A 10,000-nucleotide genomic window follows, 5' to 3' on the forward strand; every position below is an offset into this window, starting at 1 on the left:
TTCATTTTCAATGGCGGAGGTACCAGGGGCAAGGCTGGGGGTACCAGGGGCGAAGCTGGCTGGGGGTACCAGGGGTAAGGCTGAGGGTACCAGGGGTGCAGCTGAGGGTACCAGGGGTAAGGTTGAGGGTACCAGGGGTGTTGCTGGGGGTACCAGGGGTCACCATTCATTTTCAATGGGGGAGGTACCAGGGGCAAGGCTGGGGGTACCAGGGGTGTTGCTGGGGGTACCAGGGGTAAAGAGCGGGCCGGCCCGGCGGGCGAGTGTGGCCGGAAAAGGGGCCTCTTGCTCGGATTGGGAGTTTGAAAAAATTCCCCCATTCATTTTCAATGGCAGATGTACCAGGGGTCGGTGTCCGCCAGACGGCGGTGTGGTAGGCAAAAGGCGGGCCGGCTCGGCGAGCGTGCGTGCCCGGGAAAAAGGCCTCTTGGCCGGCGTGAGAGTTTAATAATAGCGGGCCGGCTCATCGAGCGTGCGTGCCCGGGAAAAGGGCCTCTTGGCCGGCGTGAGAGTTTAATAATAGCGGGCCGGCCCGGCGAGCGTGCGTGCCCGGGAAAAAGGCCTCCTTGCAGGCGTGAGCGTTTAATAATAGCGGGCCGGCCCGGCGAGCGTGCGTGCCCGGGAAAAAGGCCTCCTTGCAGGCGTGAGAGTTTAATAATAGCGGGCCGGCCCGGCGAGCGTGCGTGCCCGGGAAAAAGGCCTCCTTGCAGGCGTGAGAGTTTAATAATAGCGGGCCGGCTCGGCGAGCGTGCGTGCACGGGAAAAAGGCCTCTTGGCCGGCGTGAGAGTTTAATAATAGCGGGCCGGCCCGGCGAGCGTGCGTGCCCGGGAAAAAGGCCTCCTTGCAGGCGTGAGAGTTTAATAATAGCGGGCCGGCTCATCGAGCGTGCGTGCCCGGGAAAAGGGCCTCCTTGCAGGCGTGAGAGTTTAATAATAGCGGGCCGGCTCTGCGAGCGTGCGTGCCCGGGAAAAGGGCCTCTTGGCCGGCCTGAGCGTTTAATAATAGCGGGCCGGCTCATCGAGCGTGCGTGCCCGGGAAAAGGGCCTCTTGGCCGGCCTGAGCGTTTAATAATAGCGGGCCGGCCCCGCGAGCGTGCGTGCCCGGGAAAAAGGCCTCCTTGCAGGCGTGAGAGTTTAATAATAGCGGGCCGGCTCATCGAGCGTGCGTGCCCGGGAAAAGGGCCTCCTTGCAGGCGTGAGAGTTTAATAATAGCGGGCCGGCTCGGCGAGCGTGCGTGCCCGGGAAAAGGGCCTCTTGGCCGGCGTGAGAGTTTAATAATAGCGGGCCGGCCCCGCGAGCGTGCGTGCCCGGGAAAAAGGCCTCCTTGCAGGGGTGAGAGTTTAATAATAGCGGGCCGGCCCGGCGAGCGTGCGTGCCCGGGAAAAAGGCCTCCTTGCAGGCGTGAGCGTTTAATAATAGCGGACCGGCTCTGCGAGCGTGCGTGCCCGGGAAAAGGGCCTCTTGGCCGGCCTGAGCGTTTAATAATAGCGGGCCGGCCCGGCGAGCGTGCGTGCCCGGGAAAAAGGCCTCTTGGCCGGCTTGGGGGATTGAAAAAAAATCCCCCATTCATTTTCAACGGGAGGGGTCGGCTGGTACCGCTTGGTGTCCGCCAGACGGCGGTGTGGTAGGCAAATGGCGGGCCTGCACGGCGAGCGTGCGTGCCCGGGAAAAAGGCCTCCTTGCAGGCGTGAGAGTTTAATAATAGCGGGCCGGCCCGGAGAGCGTGCGTGCCCGGGAAAAAGGCCTCTTGGCCGGCGTGAGAGTTTAATAATAGCGGGCCGGCCCGGCGAGCGTGCGTGCCCGGGAAAAAGGCCTCCTTGCAGGCGTGAGCGTTTAATAATAGCGGGCCGGCTCATCGAGCGTGCGTGCCCGGGAAAAGGGCCTCTTGGCCGGCGTGAGAGTTTAATAATAGCGGGCCGGCTCATCGAGCGTGCGTGCCCGGGAAAAAGGCCTCTTGGCCGGCTTGGGGGATTGAAAAAAAAATCCCCCATTCATTTTCAACGGGAGGGGTCGGCGGTACCGCTTGGTGTCCGCCAGACGGCGGTGTGGTAGGCAAATGGCGGGCCTGCACGGCGAGCGTGCGTGCCCGGGAAAAAGGCCTCCTGGCCGGCGTGAGAGTTTAATAATAGCGGGCCGGCTCTGCGAGCGTGCGTGCCCGGGAAAAAGGCCTCCTTGCAGGCGTGAGAGTTTAATAATAGCGGGCCGGCTCGGCGAGCGTGCGTGCCCGGGAAAAAGGCCTCCTTGCAGGCGTAAGAGTTTAATAATAGCGGGCCGGCTCATCGAGCGTGCGTGCCCGGGAAAAAGGCCTCTTGGCCGGCGTGAGAGTTTAATAATAGCGGGCCGGCCCGGCGAGCGTGCGTGCCCGGGAAAAAGGCCTCCTTGCAGGCGTGAGTGTTTAATAATAGCGGGCCGGCTCATCGAGCGTGCGTGCCCGGGAAAAGGGCCTCTTGGCCGGCGTGAGAGTTTAATAATAGCGGGCCGGCCCCGCGAGCGTGCGTGCCCGGGAAAAAGGCCTCCTTGCAGGCGTAAGAGTTTAATAATAGCGGGCCGGCTCATCGAGCGTGCGTGCCCGGGAAAAAGGCCTCTTGGCCGGCTTGGGGGATTGAAAAAAAATCCCCCATTCATTTTCAACGGGAGGGGTCGGCGGTACCGCTTGGTGTCCGCCAGACGGCGGTGTGGTAGGCAAATGGCGGGCCTGCACGGCGAGCGTGCGTGCCCGGGAAAAATGCCTCCTGGCCGGCGTGAGAGTTTAATAATAGCGGGCCGGCTCGGCGAGCGTGCGTGCCCGGGAAAAAGGCCTCTTGGCCGGCGTGAGAGTTTAATAATAGCGGGCCGGCTCGGCGAGCGTGCGTGCCCGGGAAAAGGGCCTCTTGGCCGGCGTGAGAGTTTAATAATAGCGGGCCGGCTCAGCGAGCGTGCGTGCCCGGGAAAAAGGCCTCCTTGCAGGCGTGAGAGTTTAATAATAGCGGGCCGGCTCATCGAGCGTGCGTGCCCGGGAAAAGGGCCTCTTGGCCGGCGTGAGAGTTTAATAATAGCGGGCCGGCTCATCGAGCGTGCGTGCCCGGGAAAAAGGCCTCTTGGCCGGCTTGGGGGATTGTAAAAAAAAATCCCCCATTCATTTTCAACGGGAGGGGTCGGCGGTACCGCGTGGTGTCCGCCAGACGGCGGTGTGGTAGGCAAATGGCGGGCCTGCACGGCGAGCGTGCGTGCCCGGGAAAAATGCCTCCTGGCCGGCGTGAGAGTTTAATAATAGCGGGCCGGCTCATCGAGCGTGCGTGCCCGGGAAAAAGGCCTCCTTGCAGGCGTGAGAGTTTAATAATAGCGGGCCGGCTCGGCGAGCGTGCGTGCCCGGGAAAAAGGCCTCCTTGCAGGCGTAAGAGTTTAATAATAGCGGGCCGGCTCATCGAGCGTGCGTGCCCGGGAAAAAGGCCTCTTGGCCGGCTTGGGGGATTGAAAAAAAATCCCCCATTCATTTTCAACGGGAGGGGTCGGCGGTACCGCTTGGTGTCCGCCAGACGGCGGTGTGGTAGGCAAATGGCGGGCCTGCACGGCGAGCGTGCGTGCCCGGGAAAAATGCCTCCTGGCCGGCGTGAGAGTTTAATAATAGCGGGCCGGCTCGGCGAGCGTGCGTGCCCGGGAAAAAGGCCTCTTGGCCGGCGTGAGAGTTTAATAATAGCGGGCCGGCTCGGCGAGCGTGCGTGCCCGGGAAAAGGGCCTCTTGGCCGGCGTGAGAGTTTAATAATAGCGGGCCGGCTCAGCGAGCGTGCGTGCCCGGGAAAAAGGCCTCCTTGCAGGCGTGAGAGTTTAATAATAGCGGGCCGGCTCATCGAGCGTGCGTGCCCGGGAAAAGGGCCTCTTGGCCGGCGTGAGAGTTTAATAATAGCGGGCCTGAGAGTTTAATAATAGCGGGCCGGCTCGGCGAGCGTGCGTGCCCGGGAAAAGGGCCTCTTGGCCGGCGTGAGAGTTTAATAATAGCGGGCCGGCTCATCGAGCGTGCGTGCCCGGGAAAAGGGCCTCTTGGCCGGCGTGAGAGTTTAATAATAGCGGGCCGGCCCGGCGAGCGTGCGTGCCCGGGAAAAAGGCCTCCTTGCAGGCGTGAGAGTTTAATAATAGCGGGCCGGCCCGGCGAGCGTGCGTGCCCGGGAAAAAGGCCTCCTTGCAGGCGTGAGAGTTTAATAATAGCGGGCCGGCCCGGCGAGCGTGCGTGCCCGGGAAAAAGGCCTCCTTGCAGGCGTGAGAGTTTAATAATAGCGGGCCGGCCCGGCGAGCGTGCGTGCCCGGGAAAAAGGCCTCCTTGCAGGCGTGAGAGTTTAATAATAGCGGGCCGGCCCGGCGAGCGTGCGTGCCCGGGAAAAAGGCCTCCTTGCAGGCGTGAGAGTTTAATAATAGCGGGCCGGCTCCGCGAGCGTGCGTGGCCGGGAAAAAGGCCTCTTGGCCGGCGTGAGAGTTTAATAATAGCGGGCCGGCTCATCGAGCGTGCGTGCCCGGGAAAAGGGCCTCTTGGCCGGCGTGAGAGTTTAATAATAGCGGGCCGGCTCATCGAGCGTGCGTGCCCGGGAAAAGGGCCTCTTGGCCGGCGTGAGAGTTTAATAATAGCGGGCCGGCCCGGCGAGCGTGCGTGCCCGGGAAAAAGGCCTCCTTGCAGGCGTGAGAGTTTAATAATAGCGGGCCGGCCCGGCGAGCGTGCGTGCCCGGGAAAAAGGCCTCCTTGCAGGCGTGAGAGTTTAATAATAGCGGGCCGGCCCGGCGAGCGTGCGTGCCCGGGAAAAAGGCCTCCTTGCAGGCGTGAGAGTTTAATAATAGCGGGCCGGCCCGGCGAGCGTGCGTGCCCGGGAAAAAGGCCTCCTTGCAGGCGTGAGAGTTTAATAATAGCGGGCCGGCTCCGCGAGCGTGCGTGCCCGGGAAAAAGGCCTCCTTGCAGGCGTGAGAGTTCAATAATAGCGGGCCGGCCCGGCGAGCGTGCGTGCCCGGGAAAAAGGCCTCTTGGCCGGCGTGAGAGTTTAATAATAGCGGGCCGGCCCCGCGAGCGTGCGTGCCCGGGAAAAAGGCCTCCTTGCAGGGGTGAGAGTTTAATAATAGCGGGCCGGCCCGGCGAGCGTGCGTGCCCGGGAAAAAGGCCTCTTGGCCGGCGTGGGAGATTGAAAAAATTCCCCCATTCATTTTCAATGGCGGGGGTACCAGGGGTAGAGCTGGGGGTACCAGGGGTAAAGAGCGGGCCGGCCCGGCGTGCGAGTTTGGCCGGAAAAGAGGCCTCTTGGTCGGATTGGGAGATTGAAAAAATTCCCCCATTCATTTTCAATGGCGGGGGTACCAGGGGTAGAGCTGGGGGTACCAGGGGTAAAGAGCGGGCCGGCCCGGCGTGCGAGTTTGGCCGGAAAAGAGGCCTCTTGGTCGGATTGGGAGATTGAAAAAATTCCCCCATTCATTTTCAATGGCGGGGGTACCAGGGGTAGAGCTGGGGGTACCAGGGGTAAAGAGCGGGCCGGCCCGGCGTGCGAGTTTGGCCGGAAAAGAGGCCTCTTGGTCGGATTGGGAGATTGAAAAAATTCCCCCATTCATTTTCAATGGCGGGGGTACCAGGGGTAGAGCTGGGGGTACCAGGGGTAAAGAGCGGGCCGGCCCGGCGTGCGAGTGTGGCCGGGAAAGAGCCCTCCTGGCCGGCCTGGGAGATTGAAAAAAATTCCCCCATTCATTTTCAATGGCGGGGGTACCAGGGGTAAAGAGCGGGCCGGCCCAGCGTGCGAGTTTGGCCGGGAAAGGGGCCTCCTGGCCGGCCTGGGGGATTAAAAAAATTCCCCCATTCATTTTCAATGGCGGGGGTACCAGGGGTAGCAGTACCGATTTTGGTCGTTAGGGGCGCTGTAGTAGGTAAACCAGATATGCGGAGTTAGGGGGTCAAGAAGGCGAAAGGCTTAGAAAGTGACCGTTCACCAAAATACTTTCCGAAACGTATATAGGGGGGCATGTGTCGGACGAGTCACCATGCTTTCTCGATGCTGGAGGTACCAGGGGCACAAAGTTGGCCGGGAAAGATGCCTCTTAGGCGGATTGAAAGCATGAGAAAATGCCCCCCATTCATTTTCAATGGCGGAGAGCGGGCCGGCCCCGCAGCCGAGTGTGGCCGGCGGAGAGGCGTCTCGGTCGGATGAATGAAGCGTGGAGCCGGCCTCTGACGGCGGAGCTCCGCACTTTCGAATATTTTCTATCTCCCCCTCCGGGCGGTCGACGGCAGTTGGGAAGGCCGCCCGAGAGGCGCCCGGGGCGGATACCTCGGGCGAAAAGCCGGCCTCTGACGGCGGAGCTCCGCACTTTCGAATATTTTCTATTTCCCCCTCCGGGCGGTCGACGGCAGTTGGGAAGGCCGCCCGAGAGGCGCCCGGGGCGGATACCTCGGGCGAAAAGCCGGCCTCTGACGGCGGAGCTCCGCACTTTCGAATATTTTCTATTTCCCCCTCCGGGCGGCCGACGGCAGTTGGGAAGGCCGCCCGAGAGGCGCCCGGGGCGGATACCTCGGGCGAAAAGCCGGCCTCTGACGGCGGAGCTCCGCACTTTCGAATATTTTCTATTTCCCCCTCCGGGCGGTCGACGGCAGTTGGGAAGGCCGCCCGAGAGGCGCCCGGGGCGGATACCTCGGGCGAAAAGCCGGCCTCTGACGGCGGAGCTCCGCACTTTCGAATATTTTCTATTTCCCCCTCCGGGCGGTCGACGGCAGTTGGGAAGGCCGCCCGAGAGGCGCCCGGGGCGGATACCTCGGGCGAAAAGCCGGCCTCTGACGGCGGAGCTCCGCACTTTCGAATATTTTCTATCTCCCCCTCCGGGCGGCCGACGGCAGTTGGGAAGGCCGCCCGAGAGGCGCCCGGGGCGGATACCTCGGGCGAAAAGCCGGCCTCTGACGGCGGAGCTCCGCACTTTCGAATATTTTCTATTTCCCCCTCCGGGCGGCCGACGGCAGTTGGGAAGGCCGCCCGAGAGGCGCCCGGGGCGGATACCTCGGGCGAAAAGCCGGCCTCTGACGGCGGAGCTCCGCACTTTCGAATATTTTCTATTTCCCCCTCCGGGCGGCCGACGGCAGTTGGGAAGGCCGCCCGAGAGGCGCCCGGGGCGGATACCTCGGGCGAAAAGCCGGCCTCTGACGGCGGAGCTCCGCACTTTCGAATATTTTCTATTTCCCCCTCCGGGCGGCCGACGGCAGTTGGGAAGGCCGCCCGAGAGGCGCCCGGGGCGGATACCTCGGGCGAAAAGCCGGCCTCTGACGGCGGAGCTCCGCACTTTCGAATATTTTCTATTTCCCCCTCCGGGCGGCCGACGGCAGTTGGGAAGGCCGCCCGAGAGGCGCCCCGGGGCGGATACCTCGGGCGAAAAGCCGGCCTCTGACGGCGGAGCTCCGCACTTTCGAATATTTTCTATTTCCCCCTCCGGGCGGCCGACGGCAGTTGGGAAGGTCGCCCGAGAGGCGCCCCGGGGCGGATACCCCGGGCGAAAAGCCGGCCTCTGACGGCGGAGCTCCGCACTTTCGAATATTTTCTATTTCCCCCTCCGGGCGGCTGACGGCAGGTGGGAAGGCCGCCCATTCATTTTCAATGGCGGAGGTACCAGGGGTGCCGCTGAGGGTACCAGGGGTGCCGCTGAGGGTACCAGGGGTGCAGCTGAGGGTACCAGGGGTGCCGCTGAGGGTACCAGGGGTGCCGCTGAGGGTACCAGGGGTACGGCTGAGGGTACCAGGGGTGCCGCTGAGGGTACCAGGGGTGCCGCTGAGGGTACCAGGGGTGCCGCTGAGGGTACCAGGGGTGCCGCTGAGGGTACCAGGGGTTCGGCTGAGGGTACCAGGGGTACGGCTGAGGGTACCAGGGGTGCCGCTGAGGGTACCAGGGGTGCCGCTGAGGGTACCAGGGGTGCGGCTGAGGGTACCAGGGGTAAGGCTGAGGGTACCAGGGGTGCCGCTGAGGGTACCAGGGGTGCGGCTGAGGGTACCAGGGGTAAGGCTGAGGGTACCAGGGGTAAGGCTGAGGGTACCAGGGGTAAGGCTGAGGGTACCAGGGGTACGGCTGGAGGTACCAGGGGTAAGGCTGGAGGTACCAGGGGTAAGGCTGGAGGTACCAGGGGTAAGGCTGGAGGTACCAGGGGTTAGGCTGGAGGTACCAGGGGTAAGGCTGGGGGTACCAGGGGTAAGGCTGAGGGTACCAGGGGCGAAGCTGGCTGGGGGTACCAGGGGTTGGGCTGAGGGTACCAGGGGTTGGGCTGAGGGTACCAGGGGTAAGGCTGAGGGTACCAGGGGCGAAGCTGGCTGGGGGTACCAGGGGTGTTGCTGAGGGTACCAGGGGTGCCGCTGAGGGTACCAGGGGTTAGGCTGGGGGTACCAGGGGTTGAGCTGAGGGTACCAGGGGTAAGGCTGAGGGTACCAGGGGTGTTGCTGGGGGTACCAGGGGTCGCCATTCATTTTCAATGGGGGAGGTACCAGGGGTAGGGCTGGGGGTACCAGGGGTAAAGAGCGGACCGGCTCGCCGGCCGAGCGTGGCCGAAAAAGAGGCCTCCTGGCCGGATTGAGAAATTAAAAAAATTCCCCCATTCATTTTCAATGGCGGGGGTACCAGGGGTATGCAGTACCGATTTTGGTCGTTAGGGGCGCTGTAGTAGGTAAACCAGATATGGGGAGTTAGGGGGTCAAGAAGGCTAAAAGGCTTAGAAAGTGAGCGTTCACCAAAATACTTTCCGAAACGTATATAGGTGAGCATGTTTTGAATGGGTGACCTCCAGGGCGACACAGGGGAGGCCCCTAAGAGTATAATCAGACCATCGTGAGGGTGTTTCCAGCCACCCAAAAGCACTGGAACGGCCTCTGACGGCGGAGCTCCGCACTATCGAATATTTTCTATTTCCCCCTCCAGGCGGTCGACGGCAGTTGGGAAGGCCGCCCGAGAGGCGCCCGGGGCGGATACCCCGTGCGAAAACCCGGCCTCTGACGGCGGAGCTCCGCACTTTCGAATATTTTCTGTTTCCCCCTCCGGGCGGTCGACGGCAGTTGGGAAGGCCGCCCGAGAGGCGCCCGGGGCGGATACCCCGTGCGAAAACCCGGCCTCTGACGGCGGAGCTCCGCACTTTCGAACATTTTCTGTTTCCCCCTCCGGGCGGTCGACGGCAGTTGGGAAGGCCGCCCGAGAGGCGCCCGGGGCGGATACCCCGTGCGAAAACCCGGCCTCTGACGGCGGAGCTCCGCACTTTCGAACATTTTCTGTTTCCCCCTCCGGGCGGTCGACGGCAGTTGGGAAGGCCGCCCGAGAGGCGCCCGGGGCGGATACCCCGTGCGAAAACCCGGCCTCTGACGGCGGAGCTCCGCACTTTCGAATATTTTCTGTTTCCCCCTCCGGGCGGTCGACGGCAGTTGGGAAGGCCGCCCGAGAGGCGCCCGGGGCGGATACCCCGTGCGAAAACCCGGCCTCTGACGGCGGAGCTCCGCACTTTCGAACATTTTCTGTTTCCCCCTCCGGGCGGTCGACGGCAGTTGGGAAGGCCGCCCGAGAGGCGCCCGGGGCGGATACCCCGTGCGAAAACCCGGCCTCTGACGGCGGAGCTCCGCACTTTCGAATATTTTCTGTTTCCCCCTCCGGGCGGTCGACGGCAGTTGGGAAGGCCGCCCGAGAGGCGCCCGGGGCGGATACCCCGTGCGAAAACCCGGCCTCTGACGGCGGAGCTCCGCACTTTCGAATATTTTCTGTTTCCCCCTCCGGGCGGTCGACGGCAGTTGGGAAGGCCGCCCGAGAGGCGCCCGGGGCGGATACCCCGGGCGAAAACCCGGCCTCTGACGGCGGAGCTCCGCACTTTCGAATATGTCCCCCTCCACATCGCACCCATACACAAACTGACCGATATGCAACTTAAGACCCGCCTTCGGAGGGCCCCCACCGGCCCCGGCCCCCGCGCCGGCGCTTGGAGGTTCAGGCTCCTTCGGCTTGCGGGTCGACCCCCCCCTATGTCTCACTGCGAGACGGCGAGACCATTCGA

This window comes from Hippocampus guttulatus, unplaced genomic scaffold, assembly GCF_054856545.1.
Source record: "Hippocampus guttulatus isolate MCC_2025c unplaced genomic scaffold, RoL_Hgut_1.0 HiC_scaffold_81, whole genome shotgun sequence".
Classification (NCBI taxonomy): Eukaryota; Metazoa; Chordata; class Actinopteri; order Syngnathiformes; family Syngnathidae; genus Hippocampus; species Hippocampus guttulatus.